The sequence below is a fragment of the Danaus plexippus genome, chromosome 26 (assembly GCF_018135715.1).
Source record: "Danaus plexippus chromosome 26, MEX_DaPlex, whole genome shotgun sequence".
Lineage (NCBI taxonomy): Eukaryota > Metazoa > Arthropoda > Insecta > Lepidoptera > Nymphalidae > Danaus > Danaus plexippus.
The window spans coordinates 4,653,676-4,678,389 of NC_083554.1; the positions used below are offsets into that span (position 1 = coordinate 4,653,676).

At 29.5% G+C, this 24,714-nt stretch overlaps 1 protein-coding gene across 5 annotated transcripts in view; it reads right to left on the reverse strand.

Annotated features, from left to right (window-relative positions):
- The window catches only part of LOC116774231 (ras association domain-containing protein 10), a 52,469-nt gene that overhangs the window by 9,875 nt on the left and 17,880 nt on the right, over nt 1-24,714 (reverse strand). The window contains exons 1-4 of one of the 5 annotated variants that reach the window (XM_061524830.1): nt 11,488-11,810; nt 11,228-11,252; nt 7,696-7,755; nt 2,895-2,926 (exon numbers count right to left, since the gene is read on the reverse strand). The gene's annotated coding sequence lies outside the window, so the exon portion shown is untranslated. Of the gene's footprint in view, nt 1-2,894; nt 2,927-7,695; nt 7,756-11,227; nt 11,253-11,487; nt 11,811-24,714 lie in introns of those variants that run through there. The other 4 variants (XM_061524832.1, XM_061524833.1, XM_061524829.1 and 1 more) reach the window with 4 other exon arrangements.

The following is a 24,714-nucleotide window of genomic DNA, read 5'->3' on the forward strand; positions in this document are numbered from 1 at the left end:
TTTTGTGTTCTTAGCTAATAAAAGTTTGCATTTTACAATTAAAACACGAATTTCTATAGTCAAAAATCTTCGTAGTTTTCTTTTGTTATCGATAAACGAGATATATTTTAACGAGCCATGCAATAAATAGTTACGTTAAAGCTTTCCCGTTCTAACTTGAACCACAAATGATCATCCGTTCATAAACAATGGGTCCGGAAGCTGGAGACGATGTAATATTTATAGAACGACATAACTCTGAGAAAGTTCTCTGAGACTCGCATTTTCATGCATATTTTTTTTATTTAGACGTGAATATATTAAGTTAAGTTTTTTTTTATAGCAATTTTAGGATAGAAATAAATATTTGAAAGTTAAGTAGTGAATTATTTGAATTTAGCACATAAGGTATTGATTTGTTTTGTTGTTGATTTGTTCAAGTTTATTTGTATGTTTGTGTGTGTGGGTTTCATTACATTTTATTTGTATATTGTCATATGTTCTTGATGTGGGAATAGTCCTAAATAAGTTGAAAGTAACAAAAACAAACAGTAAGTCAGTTATATTTATTTAATAAGGCATTTTTTTATATATATATATAAAATTGACTTGGTTTTGATATAATTTTTAATCATTCTACAATAACATCTTTAGTTTATTACCCAAAAGTATAATAAACCGTTCTTCTCTTCTCATCTCTTTCCATCTTCTACAACATCTTCCGACGACTGACACCTCGTAATGCTAAGGCACCAGGAAATTCACGGGTGAATTTTAACTCCTGTGAATTCTCCCAGTGCCAAGGCATCACTTGGTAAATCTTTTCATTCTTCTATACCTTTAAATATAAATAAATCTGAAGTTAATAGTTGTTTGACGTAAAGTTAACAAAAAATGAATACCTAATATTTTTTTATGGATGAAAAATATCACCTTAAATATAAATCTCTTGAAGTTTATTAACGTACCTGCTTAAAGGTTGGATTTTTTTTTTTTTGCAAACGGTGCCAGTAATTTTTAATCACTAAACATATGAAGGATGTTCTCTGATGAAGATCTCGAATACCAAATAAATTAGTTTTACAAATTAAACACGTCTTTGGCTGTTATTGTAATAATAAACTCAAAAATATCCGAACAACAACGTAATTAGTCCGTTGTTCCTATGATAAAATTAAAAAGATAAAACAGTGAACAAGAGTAAATCCGAAAACGGTTTTATTCAATAACGTCTGCGATAAAAAATGAGGCCGTATCCAGACGTGCACGACATATTCTGCCAATGTCACGTAATATGAAGAAGTCACGATATAATATTACTTCTCAAAAATAGAAATAGATATAACATAGATAAAAGAAAAACAACAGATAATAAAAGTATTAAACTATTTTAACTTTCGTATATATTTTTTAAAATTCTAGTATCTGTTATATTAAGGTAGTGTGAGTTTAATAAATACATATGTATACACATTAAAAAAGTACTATGTCTGTTTGTCTGTTTGTCTGTTTGTTCTCTCTAACCTGTGAAACGACTAGAACGGTTTTGGGGACACTGATGTAATAAGAAGCAAAATAGGCTATTTTTTTTTTATTTTATTTACTTTTATTAATATACATAATAAAAAATAATTATTCCGAGTGAAGTCGCGGGCAAAGCTAGTATTATATAAAGATAATTTGATATATAACTATTAAATATTTAATAAGACGTTATTTAAGGAGGTTAAGTTGTCAATTATCTCTCATGTCAACCGAAGGCATTGTCCTAAACGTAAATCACTGTCAGATGTACACTCTCAGGTCGTAAATACAGTTTTCCTATTTGGAAACGCAAAGGTTAAAATGTCCTATCATATTTAAATCTATGCAAACATTACATAAGCTGTTAAATCGTTTAAAACACTTTTATTATGTACAGAAATCTTAATGTATATGTATTTATTACGTAACCGGAAACTGAATAATGTAATTGAGTAGGTTCTTGGTGAATACAATCCATGGAGCTTGATAGTAAACATCAAAGAGTTCAACTTAAAGTAGTGTCTTCATGCTGTCCCAATTCTGTATAAGTATTCATATTCTGAAGGAAAAATGCATTATAGCAATGAAAATTACATAACAGAAAAACTTTAAAACACATTTTTTATAGCATTCAGGCATTTTCTAATTGGTTTGTAAAGACGAGACGAAACCTCTTAGCATTCAATGGATTCACCGTACGGGTGCCGGGTCCATCGCGTTGCAGGGAGAGGAGCTTCAACAGTGCCTGGGACTTGCGACCCAGGTGTAGGTTTAAGGGGCCCCTAACTAACGCGCGTTAAACGCTCACCTCCACTGTCCAAGCTCCTCTCCCTACCTAACCATATTTGAAAAGAACCTACTAGGGCTGCCTTCGAAGTACGTTCCAAGAACGAATTGATGTGAGTTCTGGACAGGCCCAAGTCTTTTAGTAGGTTGTAGAGAGATTAATCGTATCGATCGTTAAAATCGTATTATAAATGCTTTTGTTTGAAGTTTGAAGAAATTGACGGTTATAAGGATAGATTATTACCCTTCCACGCAAAAACTACGTGACGGATGATGAAACCTTCACTAGTGCAGCTTCATCCGAAATGGATGTAGGATAAAAGCACTCTCAAAATCCTGAATATATAATAACATATATACAAGTTAACAACGCTATAGACGGGTCCGACGGGTTATCGTTTTAATTTTATATCACACATTATTTTCGAAAGAAAATTACGAAGTCCGATGCAGAAGCTGATCAACATTAAGACGGTATTACGTCATTGTCTTGTATAAAGTATTTTATTCTTCAACGGAACCGTTCGAAAAATTCGTTGTAAAATTACCAAAAATATATATATTATGATCAATATAATAACTCTCACGTTATATAGAAACCTTACCTCATACGTGATTCGTTGCTCTCGTATTGAAACTGAAATTGAAAACAATATATGAGAGTTGATGTCACTTTTAAAATATATACCTACTTAAATTACCTATCTCTACCTGTTTTTATAAAAGGAAGTTGTACATTACATTTGTATATAAATTTCATAGGTTTGCTCTAGCCTCTGTATGTCTACACAGATTTTGATAAAACATTTCTCAAGCGATAATAGGGTTTGTTTAAATTACTAGGTATTAAATAACACGAAAAAAAAGTGAGATATTTCCTCGTAAAACAATAAAAAATGTACAAGTATAAACAATGGGTAATTTAAAATAATGTAGAATGCTCTATTTACTTCTATGAAGTAAAAGATACTGTAACTAATGTGTTAAAAGTATTACTATCTTGTTTTTCTAATGGCCCGGATTTTACGTGCACTTAAAACATCAATCCTTTTCAAGACCGTCGCTTTTGAAATATACTCTATCGCTATACATATAAGGTTTATTTTCGGGTCGTCCTTGCTGAGTTGTTATGGCGTTGCTATGGCAACCGTTTTAACAACACTAATGTATTGATGTCAACTTGGTCAGAACGTAGAGGCTTTGTTGGTTTATTCGTGTTTTTCATCTAGTAATTCGGTTTACCGAGTAAAGTAATTGAAATAATTGTCTATGGTACATTTAGATTAACGTGCTGATACCACTCTAATGATTCTTTAATGGATTTTTCATTTATTGTTTGTATATATTTTTTTCATATTACAACAATAAAAAAAAATCACTTATATTATTATTTATAATACGAATTTAATTTTCTCAATAACCATCATTATATTTTAGGCAAGAAAATATAAATATATATAAAGTTAAACAATCTGTCACAGCAATTATTTCGTATTAAATGAAATAAGTAATTTATTTGGGTCTTTATTTAGAACAGTGGTTAGTCCCAAATTGGGCTAGCCATTTCCAAATGTGGCTAAGCTATCCGACCGACTGAGATAATTAATGTACACCAGCATAAACTAACATTTACTGTACATTTGTAAGTATAATTATGGTTCCTATTTATCTAAACCCAATATCAAACACAAAGTATTATATATTGGTACGATTTTTTTATTTTCCAAGCTGATTGGAAAAGGATTTTTTTAAAAAAACATAATGTCAATAGTAATAAAAAAAAAAAATGTCAATGTCATTGTCATCGCGTACAATAACGTCAAACGATCCGTTGACACGCAACCTTAATAAGTACGTTTAAGACACAAATCGTTATGACATCAAAAAGTATATAAAAAAAACGATTTAGTCTACAAGATATTTGGGATTTTAAAGCAGTGAATTCTGTGTTATATATAATTTTAATGAAACAAATATCATTAGTGAAATCTTACGTTAATCGTATAAATTTATAAAGTAACTTTTAATTATTAGTTATACTATGAATTCGCAATTTCGTTGCTTTGCTTCAGCTTCTTGGGGCCAGTTTTCCTCCAAATTTTTAAATACAATACGATTATAAAAAGAAAAATAACTGACTTACTTAAACAGGCTCAGTAGAAAAAAATACTTAATTAAAATATTCCATTTTAATTTTGTATTTATGATATATGTATAATATTATTTATTATTATCTTAGACTTTGAAAACTAATACTGCATACGTTACATTACTAAGAGCATAACCTGAAAGCAAAATACAAATTTACCAATATAAAGTATCAACATAAGTACGACTTAGTTATCATAATTATGCTACTTTATAAAAAAACTATACAAATTCAGTATAAACAAGAAAAATAGCCATTAAATCACAGACGATTAATCACAAGAGGCTATAAAAGAACTGCTAAGCCACCGATTGCGTGTTTAAAAACATGAACAATTCTTCCCCCTACACAATCCCTATAACCCCTCCCAACAAAATCCTCACAACAAAAGGGTGCGTCAGGCTGTAGGGCGTCACCTTTGAAGGGTTTTTAGGTCAGATTCCATCATCTATGTTAATAGTGTTGGTGTATAACACTGTCAATACATTCGTTGTTTCATCAACTATAGTATAAAATGACTTACAAGAAAATGCATAATTATGTACGTATTTTTGAATGATGAAACAAAATACCTCTATTATATTTATTAATTAAATTTCTAGAATAAAATATCTAAATAATATAGAGTATTTTATTAAAATATAGAAGCGTTGCTTATACTTCAATTCATATAATATAAAAAAAACCGACAACCTCATTTAGTTTATAAACTGTAGGTAATTTGTGCCTCAAGTTATGAGACCTTAAAGTAATTGTTGAAAATGAAACTTCTGTCTAATTAAATTAATTTACAATAATTACATATAATTACATCACAAAATTTCATTGTTCTGCTGACCATGTTACTGTAAATTGTCCCGGCTTAATTAAATACCTGACCTTTGTCGCCCCTAGTTTTTTGAAAAAGGGATCGCCGTATACCTAAGCTTTTGTCTATTATATACGTCAACTTTAATATTTTATATGATACAAGTTATTGTAAGGGTGTTACTTGTTTAAAATAAGATTTAAAAGTAATTCCAGTTTTAATATATTTCACGTCACTATTATTATTTGCTACGTCTTGCCCTAATGAATAAAATGCAACATCTAAAGTCCGTCTTTTTATTTAGATTGGCAATAAATTAAAACTCACAAGACGCAATTGCGTCAGAGAGAATTGGAGGTAATTTTTTTTTTATAAATTAATCAACTATCAAGGATTTATTGCCGATTAAATCAAAGGAGTGTCTTGGTTGTTTTAAATGTGTCCTTCATCCATGCAAGTCAGAGGAATATCTTAAAGAAACGTTATAAATACAAATACTACCTATTTTTACATGCACCATAGATTATTCAATGAAAAACTTTTACACGAATCTAACATAAATATTAGAAGGTCGCTATTCGCATGTTGGTAGTATTGATTTCAGTCGACCTGCCAATGAAATTAATGAATTGACTATTGCCAGTTACAAAAAAATAATTAATAAATAAATTTTATATCAATACTATTTTTTATTAATTCAGAATGTAGATCTTTAAAATTATATCAATAAGATTAAACATATGAAATAGAACCTTTAAATACTTTTTCAAATAAATATGTGCTTGTATAATATTAAAACATTATTAATGTAATAATAAGTCCCTATAAATATTTATTTTCGACAAATTAATTCGCATTAAGAACAACTGCGGTTGTTTACTTTTACAGTGACCGTGTTCTCAATAGTTTTATCATTGTACACAGATTTATTCCCCAAGTATTTTATTCAAAAGATATTTAATCATCAGAAATGTTTATAATTGTCGTAAACCTTAATTAGTCAACAATTAACCTTTAGTTTCAGCGGAGAATGTCGTTTCAAGGATGGTATTGTGGCTTGGAGATGTCGCATTTACAGGGAATATTATCATTTAAAATTTACAAAAATTATATAAATATTTATTATAATTTATTGACGCTTCAAATGTCCTTATCATAAACATATTTATCTTCATTATGGCTGAGATCATATCAAAAAAGGACTTATTTTCCAAAATTAAGTAAATCATACAGATAATAAATATTATTAGAATATTTTTAAAAATTAAATAATATTTAACCTGGATATTATTTTATTGCTTGCAACACACATTTTTATAACGTCACTTAATTGTCAATTTTTATGACATTATATATATGTAATGTTTTTATATTTCGATTTTGTATAGTTTATTCTCTTAACAGTTATGTTGTTTTGTTTTCAAATAGCTGTAATACTTCGAAGTGTCTGCAGTGTCTGCATAAAGTAACACCAGCTGTTACAATGTTAATTTATATATAAATGTTTCATGTATACCAGATCTAGTCTAGATTCGTATCAGCTCAGGACTTATATTTTATTAAGAACTGTTGCAGTAAATATATATAATATATAAATATGCAGTAACTTATATAAACCAAGTTGTCAGGACATTATAAAATTAACTCAATTTATCTCGAATCAAAGACGCAATTTATACGCGATTATGTTGTTATATTAATTGTATGATTATGCGCTAATTGCGTTCATTCGTTCATTTCAGTTCGGGAATGATTAGTAAATTTACCCACCGCTTAAGATCTTAACTTGAACTAATTACATCGAGTGACCCAAGTCTGTGACGCCACACTGAGAGTTATACACGGAAAATATATCTCTTAATAGGACTATGTTTGAATTAATTTGAAAAAATAATGTAAAGCAACAGTTTCAAACCATAAAGTTTAGTGACGAAAAATTTATTTACTTGCTTTTACTTTTGTTTGAATTTGTTCCTAGATGATCTTCAGATTTGGAACTAATTAAATAGGAATTACTTTTTGTTATATCAAAATAGCGACATGCGACTTCAAATAAAACAATGTTTATTTTAAATTCCGAACTAAAACTGGCATCAAAGATATAAATTTGATGTTCTAAAGGTTTTTTTTTATTTCATATATTTTTTATCTTTACTAATGTTCGTAGCTCAATACCGAATTCACAGATTAAAAAAATAATAATTCTACCAATGTCATCCATATTCGTGAGGATTTTGTTACAAATGATTTAAGTTTGGGACTTAAACTAATTTCAGCTATGTAGATGAGCCTATTTAACGCAAATAGAATATTTAAATCGGTACAAAAAAAAAAATTACTTAATTAACTAATTAATTTAAAACCGCCTACAACTTGAAACTATCATTTCCGTTTAAAATATTAAGAGTGCCTTTTCTATTTTAGTATTAAAAAAGTTATATAACCTTACCTCTTCAGATTGCGCGTGCGCAGTCATAGAATCATTTTTGATCACACCCCCTGGGATGACCTGCAGACAAAAATATATATGTTTAAAATATATATGAATAAAATATATATTGTTTTAGGTATTTCTGTTCCTCATTATTTCCCCTAAAACGGTATTAATCATTGTGTTGTATGATATAAGTTTAAAATGATTAAATAATAATTAAATATATATATATATATAGATTACTCATAAAATTTTAATAAAATGCATAATAATAAACGAGAACCGTATGAGATGAACTAAATTCATTTGAACTAAAATATTGAATGTAATAAATTTAAATGAATCACAGCTAAGTGTCGTCGCGTTAGCTCGGACTAGCTGCATTCTAGTTCAAACGATATGTAATGGTAGCAACAGAAATAATAACATTTGAATAATAAACTAACAAACGGAAATTTATTTCCAACATTAAAACTATAATAAGTTTTTATGTAACAAAGTTTTCGAGTTTATTTTTATTGAATTTTATTAAGTTTTTCTGCTGACACTCCCTCAACATTCTCAACGGGTGCTTGCTAGTAATTTTTTACAGCGTTTAAGGTAATTAGTACTGATTACGATAGCGTAATCGTTCTGAATGGAAACTCGCCAGCTATACATACATTTAGGTCTTGCACAATTCCAGATTTTATTTTCTATGAGACTTATTTTCTATCTAGACTAGCTGAGTAAAGCGTTCAATCAAGATGACTTACTAAATTGCACATTTATTATATATTACTTTATATTTTCTTTATACATCAATTCATTCTTTCTATTAAATTTTTTATTAATCTAAGCGCGATATTATATATAACATAAGTATCAAAATAATCGATTGTATTGGATAATGTATCGATTTTTATTTTGTGTCACGGACAAATTTTAAAACACTATCAATTTAACACTAACGTGTCATTTGTCACTGAGCATGTCTTATAAGCGTTTCACAATGTGTCAACGAAAATTAATAATTTGAAATGCTGTGATAAGAAATGAATTAATTAGTGAAAACGAATTTATGTCATTTGTAGGGATTTTTTTTTTAATACAAATAATTAAAAAAAGATACACAACAAAAATCAAGTTACCACATATTAGAAGCGCGCATTGGAAATAGAAAATTATTTTGACTTGATCTTAAAATGATTAAATTTTAGTAGTGTCAAAAAAGGGTCATAATTTTTTTTTTATTTTACGTATGTAAATCTGTCAATAATTTTTGTACCACTATTATTGAACGTAATAACAAACAGTTGCTAAACGGTGTACAACACTCTTGACAAATATTATGGACACTGATTTATTATTGTATGCGCGGGCGCAATTAATAAAACAGATTTCATTTTAGCCTGTAATTTGCATAGATTAAAAATTTAAGCGAGATATTACTATTAATTGGGGCAATTGCTTATAAATTAATTGAACAGCCTTTGTAACGTAGGGGTTATTACGACTTTCAATTGATCACGTTGTTTTAAGTTTCATTGTGTTTGTAATAATTTGTTTGAAGTAATTAAATAATAACTTTAAGTCAAATTAATTAAGTTTTTTTTTGTCTTTTCTTGTTCAGAGTGTATTTATACTTTATCTATTGGACTGCAAAGGCTTTGAATGCTGTATTGATAGATTTTATCACTGAATTTGCTCGTCACAATGCTAAAGGCCTACACTTGTCAAAATTATGTATTTTACTTTTACGACTACAAAACAAACATAATATTTTTAAGCCCCTGTTGCTTGCTTGGAATCATTTTCCTTGCATAAGTTTAATAACATATCTCTACAACTAATATTTTTTGGATAAAGTACGCGTGATTTATTTTTGTAAAAAACTACATACTCCCGACGTTTCGGTTACTTTTCAGCAACCGTGATCACGGTCAGACGAGATGTCGTAGTTTATCCGAAAAATATTAGTTTCATTTAAATGAATAAAACTCGCGAAAATCTTAGATCTCATTTTATCTCTACAACAACCAATATAAAGACGAAATTTAGCGAAAATCCATTTTTTTTTTTCTAAGTTATGTTATCCATTGAAACAACGTGATGAAACTTATTAAAGGTTGCATTTATTTTTTAGGCTGACGTTGATAATAAATCTTGCTTCACAAAAAAAGCAAGGATTTATTATTTTCAATTAAAATTTAATTTAAAATAATGTTTTATGTATGTGCACTGTAAATAGAGCGTCTGTCGGTGCCAAGTTAACATTGCATCTGATATGGTGAGGCACCATAAAAGGAAAGTGCCAATAATGGTGTCATAGTCATCATAAATTACTGCCTAATTTATAGTCCAAAAACAGCTGTTCTGATCTCCAAATGAGTCTAGAAATTCTGGCAAATTCGCGTTATGGATGGAGCAATATAGCCCCATTGCACAACAACTGGCATTTAATGATAAAACTCTAATGGAAAGGATAATTTAAGTATACGAATTCTTCTTTATAGTAAGTGATCTTCTAAAATCAATGGTAACAGATTACTGAGGAATTTGCTCTGCAAAAATTGTATGCGAGCTAAGTTATAAAGTCGTTATAGTATAATTCTTTCTAGAAAACTAGAATTTCCGAGTTTTATCAGTGACATATAAGACGAGAGACATATCTGAAACGCTGTTAACGAGGACTCGCTAAACGAAAATACAAAAAGACCAGATTCAAGAATGTAAGTTCTGTATTCAATTCTACGAAATTCTTCACTTTCATTTCACAAAGAATTTCCTCAATGAAACTGTTTGTTTATCTTATTTGGTATCAAAACTCATATTTTCCTATTAAATATAGCGACTAGGCTTTAATAAGCTGGTAAACTTACAAAATTTTATATTACATATTAGTATACGGACTACGGAATTCTTTAAGGTAACGTTTCACTGCGGCTATTCTCGTTTTAATATAAACTGATTTAAAATTTTAACATTTATTTATTCTATTTTGGACATAAAAATGTTGCTAATTAATAAAGTCCCCAATATAATTTATTATACCCAAAGGGTACACATCGAGGGTGGGGCAGGACTAATTAAATTGCAAGTGTTGGCAACCGTCACACAATAAACACACCAAACGTCTACAAAGGTTCGGACTTAAATTTCCTTAATAGTCTTATATCCGTACTTAATGAGAATTTAGTCATATAGAGTAAGGCAAAGATAGTAATGACCAAACTTTACTCGGAAAGAACGTGGAGAAGAATTTCGTTTGCTTTGTTCCATTCAAACAGAATGCACCTGACGATATTCTTATCCTACCGATTATAATGTACAAATGTGCAATACAAAACCAAAATAAAAAGATACGTAGCTGCGGCAAAACTTGCGTCTTAAAAGGTGGGGCGTTAAGCAAGTAGCGTGTAGTAAAAGCATATTTATCCGAGACGTGTGTACAAACTCATTAGTACAGTATACTTTACCTTAATATTATTTAGTTTATGTATTTACATCGGTGTTAAAATAAAATAAAAAAAAATAAGCGTTTTCAAAATCTCGGAACTCAGCTTACCGATCCTCGTTTCGTGTGACGATGCCTGGAAATATTTGGACCATTAAAATACCGTGAAATAATCAATAAAATAGAATCAACAGTTAATAGAATGTGGAAATATTTTATCTGTTTCCCATGTAACATGTTCACGATGGTGTTTGGCGCACCGAAAAAAATAACCACCAGAAAAGAGGTGATATATTAATAAAGTAAAAGTTTCTTGCCCCAAAAAATATTGTTAAATAAAATGCCTATGTTCTATAAGAGCAAATACTCACATGGTGGTTTCGAAGCCGTGTGGTATTCGTGGTGCCACCTTGAGCGCTTGCACCAGAATGGTTTGTGGTATTACAACATGGGGCCCACCATTTCTAAGTCATACCATCACCATCACAATCACGCATGCGTTGTTGGGTAGGGTGGAAAAATATTGATTATTCCAACCCCCATAGCCATGATGGACTGATAAGGACGGCTATTCACGGCAAGCGGACAAATTATCGTGGGGTGATTCCAATAGTGTATTAATTATGTATCATGATTGATTACTAGATCGAAGTTTTCACGAAATATTTCAGTGATCGATTTTATCTACACAATAACATACATTCAAGACACCCTTCCTTTGATAACATTTCTATTGATTCATACATTACTTACGAGTTTTATGTAAAGAGCAAACAAAAAAGCTTTCACTGGTCATAAAAATACAAAAAAAAAAATCTTTCACTTCTACTTATTCAAGACCGTATAATAACTTTGTATATATTTCATACTAGAGTAAATATAAAATAATATTTAAAGCAACGAAACAGGTTACGTGATGGGCAACTTTGTCATTTGCAATTCGTTTCTAAAAAAGCGCATTGCGGTATTCAGCGGACGTTGTTTTACTAGACGGGCTGCACAAACAAGCGTGCAGGGTTACATATTGATTTATTTTCAAATAAAATAAAAAATATTATGTACCCGTTATTATTTCCTTTGTATACATATCGAACGACTGCCAAATACATTGCGTTTATTCCTGGCCTATTAATCGCCGATACTATGTGATACTTTTATACCATTAGCAGGAAACGAACGAGACCAATGTAAAGCTTACAATAGTTATTTTTTGTTGTATAATTGAGTAAACCACATAAATTGATTTTAAATGAAATCACATTTGTCGACTACAAATCGTCATATTACGAGTTCATTCATTGCAAGATAAAAAAAATATATATGTGACTTTTAAGTTGTCATTAAAGAAACATCACAGAATCCAGGTTGACGCCGCCTTTGATTAATAATTTGCAATTCTAACTAAATTAAATTATCTTAAATTGCAAATGAATAATTCAACTGTCGATTGTGTAAATATAGAATTCATTTTTTATGCAAACGTATTTATTGTTTTGCTGTTGTTTGTTGATTATTTCAAAGGACATAATTACGGATTTTCTTAACTTTATTATGCACCGGGCTATGCACATAATTATCTCCACAGGAACAAATTTGTATCTATAGGTAGGTGTTTTAGGAAACGTTATTTATGTTAGAGTAAAAGACATAATATGAGACGTTTTATACAATAAAGCGTAAATAAATATGTTTCACTGAAAACGTTAAAATACTTAAACGAAAGTAAAGATCGTACTGCTTTGACAAAATATAATTGAAACAAATTTTTAATGAGAATAATTTACAAAAAAGACATTCAGAGTTTAGGTGAAAAAAAAAAGTAAGTTTTTTTCTCAAATATATCCTATATATATTATGTGATATTTTGTAACGTTTATTGTAAATTTTGTCTTCCTTGTTTCAATGAACTATCTCATATAAGTAAAATAGAAAGCATCTAAAATTCTAAGTTCTGTCATGAATGTACTTAAAAGCTATCGTAGTTTCTTGTTAAAGTGAAATATTCAAATCTTATGTATAATAAATTCAAAAACTGATAGGCTTTCCAATACTTATTTTGAATATTAAAAGCTATAAATAAAGAAAATTTCAATAATTTTCGTTAAAAATCTGTGGACGTGTAAATACAAACCGTCAATGTTAATTTTGTTTAATGCAAATTCATATTAAACTATGTGTTGTAATAAAATAATTCCTTCATCATCATCATCATCATCATCATCAGCCTATATTGGTCCACTGCTGAACATAGGCCTCTCCAATTGTAAGCCACTGAGATCTATTATCTATTATCCAATAATTCCTTAATAGAGTTGATTTTATTATTTACTACAACAATAAATCATCGGGGAGTTGTTTATACATATTTACATCTGAAACCGAGTTGCAAAGCTAGTATCCAATGCAATAGTTATCAATGACATTCTCAAATGTAAACGCCAACACGATATTCGTAAATAAATTTATTAAGTGATTATTAAATCAAAATAATGAATTATTTACATAAAGTCATATTACTATAAGACTTATTCATTTAATCAACGATAAATTCATTTGAATGTAATAATTAAAGGCAATCAAATGAACATAATTTTGATATTTATTAATAACATGCATTTTCTGTCTCATCAAACAACAGCCTTTATTTAATCTCGTCTCGTCTGACCGTGATCACGGTTGCTGAAATGTAACCGAAACCTCGGGAGTGTGTAGTTTTATCCGAAAAATATTAGTTTCATTTAAATGAATAAACTCTCGAAAATTTTAGATCTCGTTAGCCTCTATTTAATTTTATACTTAGAACATTTTTTAGACGACACAATGTTTTGTTACAAATAGTGCATAGCACTGTTCATCCAAAAGTTGTTTTAAGATGTCGGATGAAGTCTCAGACTTAGAATACTATTCAGGCCAGACCAGAAAATCAAGAAGACTTACTGGATAAAATTCTATATAGGTTTTATTGTTCGTACATTTTTACGATAGTGCAATCCTAGAGACATGTACCTACACCCGTGTCCTATAAATATGTAAAAAAGCAAAAAGAAATATTATAAGCATATAATTACAGGAGAAGAAAAAAAAAACAGATAAAAATCAACATTATTAATCTTAAAAACTAAAATGAGAAGTATTTCTTTGTTTCCTTGTACATTAAAAACACTAGTCCATAGTTGAATTTAATACGTAGGTATCTGGCTCACAGTCCATAATACGATATCTGAAATATATTGAAGTACCTTGAGTTATTCTGTCAGTAACTGTAAAAGCTTCGTTTATTTAAAACAGATATTATATCTGTCAATAATGCAAATATATATTATTTGTTGTATTATATTACAATCGTGACTAGACCCGAACCACCAGGACAAGCTAAGCTATTTAATTATTATTTTTATAATGTATTAAAATAAAATAAAAATATTGCCATATTTATAAAATTAAAATCGAAACTATTTTTATCCATACTAATATTTTAAATGCGAAAGTAACTCTGTCTGTCTGTTACGCTTTCACGCCTAAACCAGTGAACCGATTTTGATGAAATTTGGCACAGAGATAGAATAGACCCTGAGGAACAACATAGGCTACTTTTTATCGCAAACAATGGGGGAGAATGGGTAAAAAGAGGGGATGACAGTTCGTATGGAAAATCGTCATTTTTGAAGATATAACAGTGAATCTTTGTATTTAGACACTTTATAAGAATGAATGAACATAGGCTACTTTTTATAGCGAATAGAAAGGGTAGAAGGCGTAGAAAGGTTGATAGAGGAGATTAATGTTTGCTTGAAAATTCGTCATTTCTGTTAATACTGTTGCCTGTGGCTTCACTCGCGTTCGATTCGTACCTACCTACTTATTTTAATCGCCAATATCCCTACTACCATACTAATATTATGAATACGAAAGTAATCCTGTTTGTCTTGAGGTCACATACCTAACCTATGACAATCACACTTAGTATGGCCTCATCCCATCTCGGCACAATTAAAACATACGTACAAAAAAGTACAGCTCAGGTTTTTTCATACTACTATACAAAAAACTACCCAATGCGGACGAAGTTACGGGTAAAAGCTATATATTACTTATTCTGAAATTTACGCGGACGAAGTCGCGGGCAAAAACTAGTTTACATATAAGTACACATTCCATTCAGCTTCGCTCGCCTTAATATATATTTTTTATGATTACTTAATTTCCATTTGCTATTTAAATAAAAAATTATTATTTAAATATTAAGTTATAATTACATTAAGATATCTTAAACGAAATTTTATAGTATAGTATAGCTGTAAGTGTAAGATAATACTTATGATGTTTTAGTTTTTGCGTCCAAGCAATTTACAGTGAACTTTGTCACTATAAATCTCAGGACTACGGTTTCGTAAGATCAGTTTCAAGATAATCTATGTATTTTAATGATACTTATATACAACGCCAATTAAAACTTACATAAAACTGACTGTGGATAAAAAAGATATATTAATAGTATCTCATAGTGTTATATTGAGAAATATCTCATATAAAAGTAATCGTTTACGAATTACGATACACAGATTTATAACTTACTTAATAATGTATGAGATAATCATTAAATAATTTATTGCTTCATATTGATTCACAGTGTAAGAATTTATTATTCCTTGTTATATTAAAACGATACAATCCATCCGACTATTCAATACCACTAATTATATAAATGAAATAAATTTACATACGTTTGTTCATCCCTCAATAACGCAAAAACTTATAAATTCCTATATATTTGGGTCCCGTAACTCATGAAAAAGCAAAATATACGTTTTGATTACTAAATCTAAAATGAATGATATGGATATAAAATTTCAAACACGCAAACAAAACCGCGGTTTTAAAACTAGCAGAAAAAAAAAACGAACTAAAACTAGGTTGCCAATTACGAAAACTAGATGCAACATTCCTGTTATTTTTCCACACGAATAGAATAACTCTAAATAAAGAATTTTCGTAGTTGTATACAGAATTTTTAATAAAAAAATAATAGCGTCGTTATAACGGATAAAAATATATAACTTCATGCGAAAAATTTATATCACAATCGCAAAGGGAATACGCGGTATAAATAGTGTAACACAAATAATCTCCAGTAATCCTGTCACGTTGGTACAATAATTAACAAGAATAAATCCACGTCCCAAGTCCCCAATACATACATTGTTCTATGTCCATTAAATCTAGAGAGTACGCTCTGATCGTTCCCATATAAATCAAGATAAACAGGCCTCAGATAGGTAATACATCAAGTTTTCAAAACAGAAAACAGATGGCGCTGTAAATAATTTAACCTACTTCCGAATAATTAGGTCCGCAATCGTTATTATTTAAATATATTTAGTACATTAGTATTTTCTAATACAGCTATAATTCTTAATAATTAAGATATTTTTAAAGGGTATTCTTAATTAGTTAATTATAATAATAATCATAGTAGATATTGTTACAGGTACCAAACTGAATATTGGCGTGTGATACAAAAAAATAATAAAATACTAATAAATCTCAGATAGTTTATTGCTCTTTATAAAAAATATAATTCAAACATGTAAATAAATGTTGTGAGACATCCCTAGATTTTGTTTTTATAGGGAACTTTGTTTAAAATCCAAAATCTGTTTCAATAGTAAACCTTTCAATTGCTTTGCTTCCGTTAAAAATATGTCATAGGCATTTATCGTGGCTCTAAACGAGTAACGAGTATGTTTAGTCTGAGTTCACATGGTTACGCTACAGACGGAGAGTTGAGAATTTTTCATTAATTACAAAACTTCGAACATTACAATCTTAAAGTCGGTTATTGAAATAACAACGGGCAATGATTCGTATGTATTGTCTATACGAACTTACACTAAGCGTACAGATAACGTGGGATTCGTTGGACAAACGTAGTTATGTCACTGTCATGCTATTTCAACCGAGTTCCTGTTATATTTTGGGGGATTGTGTAACAAACATACAAACTGAAATACAATAATAATGTTATGGCATAATGTTTTAACTTCATCCTGTTCTTATAGCAATAAAAAAAAAACAACAAAATAAACAAAGACGTAATTGTTGAGAATATATTCTATGAAATTAATTTAAAAACTTGACACTAAGTTCACGGCGCGATGACCAAGCGACGCCATTAAGCAAGGAGCGACAATTGAAAATAAAGCCGTATGGCCATAGCGGTGAAAGTTATTATGGCGTAGGAATCATTTTATGGTATTTTATGAGTGAAATGCTATCATAAAAATACCGACCATATACACAACTAAAGAATAAACTATGTAGTGTAATTAGACTTTAAAAAACAAACTGGTAAGCAAATACTTTTAATGTCCAATGTATTTCATTGTAAAGACCCTAATGACTACAAATGGCCAGTGATTGTGGCTACAGTATTGATGATAGTAAAGGTCACTCGGCTCCTATCGATTTATTGACCTTTAAAGGACTCGTTATAATCGCATTTCGGTAACTATTGTAACTCCTTTACGTTTACCTAAATTACACCGTAATTACCTTCCCAGTGTATAATTTAGATTATAATTGTTTTATTTATTACCTATTCTGATATATAAATAATAAAAATACACAAATATATATATAGTAATTATTTGCAACCTTTATATCAACAGGAAATGGTCCAATAATGAAAAAAAACACGCTTAATTTTAAATAATTAATAACCAAATATGATTGTTATGAGATAAAGAGGAAATTATAATTTTATTTACGATAATTAAGTAAGAATTTTTTTTGTTTTATTTCAAACACATATCAAGATAACCGAACATTCTGTTAAATTAAACGATATTTCTAGAAGGTTACACAATAAAATAAATACAGCATAACCATTGGAATTGTTTTGAATTATTTAATTTGATAAAATCAAAACCTTTCCATGAAAGTGTGCACATTTTTATCGATATCACTTTAAATAAACAGTCCTTGAATGTATCTTGGTTATGTTGTACTACAATGAAGAAGACATTCAACTATTGTCGATCAACGATTCAAGTTTTAAATATAAGTGTATTTACTTATGTGTTTAAATATATATTTTTCTAAAAAGTCTAAGATGGGATGGGTGAAATTAGTATTTCGGAAGAAGTAAAGAGAAATTGAAAGGCATATGTGACCGTTTTTTACTTTGTTTTTTTTTTTTAATAGCCAGCCATTACCATCAGATATACTGCCCATCTCTTAACAGTATGTTTACATACATAGCTGTAAATTTCTTGAATAATTATTTCCGAATTTTAAAAAAATAATGTACCTATATAGTTCAAATTTTGTTACCAGAGCATAGGACTGATTGAAGCTACTCAGGTTTTAAATAAAGATAAAACTGATACATCAGCATACACAAACAGACGGACATTCGTTTCAATACACATATACTAATGTATTCACCTCGCCCATATTAATGAATAAAATGTCAATATGTATGTTCCCATGACTTCAATGTTTGTGGAATTACGGGATTTCCCAGGAACCCCATACACTTTGTTAATTAAAAGGCAGCGGGCAATGCATATAAAAGGAATAATTCCTGATTATTCTCATGTAATAAAAATTACCATATGCATGATTATATTTATAATCATCGAACGATCAACACGTAGACATAAATACGATAAGCATTATTACGAATTATTTATGTTTCATTATAATCATATCATTATATATGTAGGTAAATTTAGGTATTATATATAAACTACTGGTGGTTTTAAACCTTAACGTGACGATGTTTAAGATAACATCCTATCCATGCTTATTAAAAAAATAAACGTGGAATTTGTAACCTACAAATACTGATATTTTTGAGCTATTTGCTATATATAATCTGTATTGTGCCCGCAATTAATTAATACGCCCAAATTCATTAATTGCATAAACACTTTATTTCTGTAATCATAAATTTAGATGCATAGACAATCTTAATCCCAAGAACGAACTAAAGGTTTAGTGCTGCCATCTAGTTGCACGTACATATAACACTTTAAATCAATTAACAAAACATTTAAGTAACAATCATTCAAATTTTGCTTAATATATTATGATATAACTTTAGTTTTTAGCTGTTTATTTACGCTGAAACTATCTCTATCCTACTATACTATGGTTAATACATATTGCAAGATCGCTATAGCGCGTACGCTTCGCTTACATGAAGATATCATACTTAAAAATTGCATATCGACCCCAATCTTTATATATTTGCTAATTTAATAGAGGTTTATTACTATGGATGGACACACAGTACATAATGAATATATATATATTTCTATATGATAACAAAACACACAATACTATTGAAAACCCTACACATTTATTTCGTAATAACATTCCTGTGACCCGCTAAAATTTTCGAAACTATCTGGTTCACAATATCATATACGTTTCAAAGTTGTAAATTAGTTAACTCCTTACGCATGTATTTAATTCAAATTTAAATTAAACATTTCATATAATACATTATTTAATATAAAGTGAAATTAGTCAAAAGTAGATTTATAGACAGATCCAAAGATTCGAGTTAACTTATCTGGTAGCAGCATCTTACGTGTTTTAACTAATACATCCACTTGTTATAGTTATCGTTAATTTATTACCCGTTAAGTGATTAAGAATCGATTATTCTGAACCGAATCTTGCGTCACATTAAATCATGATTCATACTATTCAGTGCTGCGATTCTCCCATCCGTGACTCTAGATTTAAAATCGATTTTGCGTAAATCGTTTGAGAATAACATATTCCGCAGTAAGATTTCTTGTTAAACGCTATTAATTTGGTTTGAAACTATTTCGCAATATCAGACACGACGCGGTCCTGTGTCCATTGGCTTACGATATTTACATGATACTATTGAAATAAATGCACTATGAGAGTTTAAGTATAATTGTGATTTGTATTAAGAGAATTTTATTGTAAAAGAAAATAAAAATTGATGGCAAAGTGAAATTATATCACAGTATACTGCGAAAATAATCTTATTTTAAAAAAACTATATTCATTTTATAAATAAATGAGCTAAAATAATTATTTTTCCGTTTATAATAACAGTTGTGCGTATATATATTGTAAAGCGTAGCGCCAGTAGTCAGCATGGCTGTAGTATGCCCCTCCGATTAACACCCAAGCTATACTGGCGTGGGAGAAATACTATTTGAGTAAGATCTTGTTTTTTTCTAACAACACACAAGAGTTGAATGTCAGTTATTCTTGAATTATAAATCATTTAATTACATTTAAAAATTCGGTTATAAATCCTTTTCCGTCCCAATGTCGGGGAAGAGAGTCAACGCTCACTTGCTTCCGATTATTTGAAAATAATACATCAAATAAATAAATCGATTATTCTTAACTATTATTTAATATTAAAATTTAATTATATCAACCTCAAAATAACTTTATTAAATATTAAAGTTAACTGTCTTTTGTTAGCAGTGGCAATCGACCCTATTCCCATCCGAGCTATAAAAACCAAGCTGTGGGTGAATGACGAAGTTGTATACCTAGACAAGGTCACTCCATTCGTCTGTTTGACGAGGTATTTGTTACCACGTACATGTGTGTTCATATATATATATATATAACAAGAACACCAATATATTTCTTGTCTTATTTTAAACTTCATTACGGAGAAGATCTTTCTATAATTATGAACATACCACTGATACAAAAAAAAATAATCTCACATGAGCAAAGACGCGCCTCAAATCTAGTTACACACAAAGTCATGTCTTCTGACGTCATGCATTGTGTAAATCAGTATCAATAGAGCCTAGAGTCCATTAACGTCAATTTAAATAATTTACAAGCGAAGACGAAGGCGCGTGTTAGGTCGTGGTGTGATATTTTTTTTTCTTGTTACACTGATATATAACGTGTGTTTAACTTTCGATTTGAGTTAATCGATAACTGACATACACGCAGCACTCGATAGGGCTTCATTTAAATGAAATTAAAAAAACCGTAACAATAAAAATATATAAAATAACTGTATATATATTTTTTAATCGCGGAGACGCGAAGTCACTGTTACAATAACCTAATCGGAACTTTTTACTTAAAGTGTTTCGTTTTAAACTTCAACAGCATCCCGCTAGCGTGATTGTACAGCTTTTTTGTTGACTTCGATCCACTTGTTACAGACGGAGGCTAGATTACCGGATTGTATCAACAGTAACCTGTCGCAAATCATATTTAAATGATTCAAGGCTTTAAAACTACCATGTGTATCGGTAATAAAACAGAATTGCTATACTTTAAGGTGTATATATACATGTCTGAGCTCTTGTATTCCTTACTATGATTTTTTTTGATGCAAGCTTTACCAAATAAGTTCGCAATTCGTCGTTTAATATAATGTAAGCACTTACACCTCCGTGCTTATCTATGACCTAAGAACTTTTGTTTTTTTTCGAATATAATAAAAATGTCAAATGAGTCAAAACTTTAAAGACACATTAAAAATATGTCATCGATCGTTTAACTATTGACTTAGAATTAGTTGATTAAAATAAAAAATACTATTACTGTAGTCAAATATGAATTTAGCTCAGGACAGTACTATTTCTATTTGTAGATTATAAAATTGAACTCCACTTGAAAGTATTTATTTAAAGGATTTTAATAGAAAATTCCATATAGCTTCCATTGATTTTGGAGAGTATACTTCGTAGCAAACGGTCCATACTCTATACCATTCCATTTCGAACCTTATTCTCAAGAATTACAATATATAATCGCGTACCACTGCTTCACATAACAAAACCTTTATGAGCTCTATTTCATTAATTTTTAATACAACAAGTGACGGGTGACAAAATAATGGAACATCGAAATGTTTATTATAAATAAACACCACACTCAATCCTTCAAGTTAGGAATTTCGATCATTAATTGAATAATATAGTAAAGTACTACACCTTCAAAAGATATATTAATGAAACTAGTAAATACTCAATAGCGCGGTCGTTGGGACACAGTTACTTAAGCAGTCCAACCAACATCGAAATCGAAAAGAAAATTAAATTTGCAACATGTCTTAATCAGAATATCAATTTTTGTAACTAATTAATCTTCTATATCCATTCCACCACCCGGGATCGCATCATCAGGTAATAAAATCTCATGTCCGACCTCAAGACACAGTTAGTGCGTTTTACGTGCATCCAGAACAGCGTACTAGAAAATTAAGAAATCGTTTTGAAGTAGCAAAAAACTAGACTGATTGAGACACTTTCATCTCATCTACCCGTGATCACAGTTACTGTAAAGCAGTGAAAACGTTAGGTAAAATAATAAAATCACGAAGTAAATCGAAAACATTGTTTTATTTTAAAAAATACTAGTGAAAATATTTTATATTAACATAGATTTATTTGATATCTCAAAACAAACAGATTTACATATGTACGTATATATGATATAAACATAATAACAATATATAAATTAGTCTCAAAAAAGTATTTACTCGTATGTCTCTATAGAAACGTCCGTGCAATCCCTCAAGAAAGCTGTACTATAACGATTCTTCCTTAATTAAAACAAACAGGCTCACAATGTTCTTTAAATAAATTCTCCGACGCACTACATTCCTTTTTCTTTATTATTTTGTTAATGAATTTTATTAAAAAAAATAAATAAACATCGAGTCTAGTTTTAATTATTTAAAATATGCAGTTAACATCCATATATAAAGAGGCTAGCATTATGTTACTATTAATTTGTAAATAATCTTCCTATCCAGAAATGACTAAAACGATTTTTGATATTCATACATAAAAGCGTTAATCGATAAGTAGAAATCGATTTAATAACGATACATCGATTAACAATATTTAGAAAATTAACTGTTGATATTATCTACAACTGATCCATAGAAATGCTTCGAAAGTATTCGTGACATTACATCGCTCTACTTATATTTGGAACGGAAAAGTAGAAAATACGATATAATAGGAAAGAAAACTTCACACTTAACCGTTGATGGCTGAGATATAATTCGTTGCGTTAAATTCATTAACTTGAAGGGGAATCGATTTTCAGCCTTGGCCTAAAATCGATATGAAATGTGTTTGGTAGTCGAAAATAGCAATCGTTAATAAATTTATAGAATGTATTATTTACTTGTATCGTGTTAATTCAATTTAAATATAAGCATAGCATAACCTGTCCTAATTCCGATCGCGATGTATCTAGGTCTCTTACCTACTGGATCCAGGACTTGGTTTACTCGCTGTATTATGAACGAGTTTTTTATTTGTTAATGTGTCTCTCGCCTTACTAACTTACTCGAACTGGGCTTATACAAAAACTAGACAAGACCGTATTAACATTATACGCAAGGCTTTTGAATACTTACATATATATTACTATATTATCAACCATCACTGTTACTTGTTGAGAATATTATCTCTCTACAATATTACAAAATGTTTTTACAAATTCTATAATATATCTTTATTTACGTATACGTAGATTTTATTTAAGAGATTTATATTATTTGGTTTGGTAGAGAAAGGAGCTTGGACAGTGGAGGAGAGCGTTTAACGCGCGTTAGATAGGGGTCCATTTAACCTACAACTGGGTCGCCAGCCCCAGGCACTGTAGAAGCCTCTCTCCCTGCAACGCGATGGACCCGGCACCAGCACGGTGAATCCATGGTATACTGAGAAGTTTCGTCTCTCTGTATGATAGAGTTACTCTGTCTTTTCTTAGTATAATATGAAATCAACTTAAAAACTGACAGTGTCTATGTTTACGTTTAATGTTTATTAACTTAAACATTAACATATTTACATTGAAATAAACTTAATAGTATAAGTCTTAAATTGACATTAAACAGAGTTATTTCAGACAGCAAAAACTTAATTGTTTTTAGTAGTACGTAATTTAAATATATTATTATAATTTGATATCTTTATACTAAGAATTCACTAAAATATTGTTTTATTATATGCATTCAAAGGCATAGATATTATGGAATAAAAAAGGTCATCTTGTAAAGCTCCTCCAAGTGGTACTGTTAAAGTTTTTTTAAGTTGAATACAGGTTAAAGCGAGCCTTCATTCGCCGCTATTCAGAAACGTTTAGTTTTTCTGTTATTTCTATTTTGATTTCAATACCAGTTACAATTAATTATAACACAAATACTGATACTCGTTTTAACAGGACATTTATGGAGCACGTATTATTTATAAATATTCTAAATTTAACACAAACCAAACTATATATATGTATTTCTGTCGCAAAATATTTACATAAACATTTCTACAATGTAAACGGATATATGTGTTTTAAAATTTATTTTAAAATTGTCTTCATATTAATATATTTATGAGGTTTTTTCTTTTCCGTAATACATAATGACAATTGTAAAGCAAATGTCAAATAGACATTGACAATTGTATAGCAAATGTCATGTAAATTTACAATGTCAATTGACAGCAAGGTCACTGAAAATATTTTTGAATCTATCAGTTCTGTGCCGTGTTTTAAGGTTGTCAAGTCGGAATGACATTTTAAGAAGCGTGTTAATTTATTTAAACAAG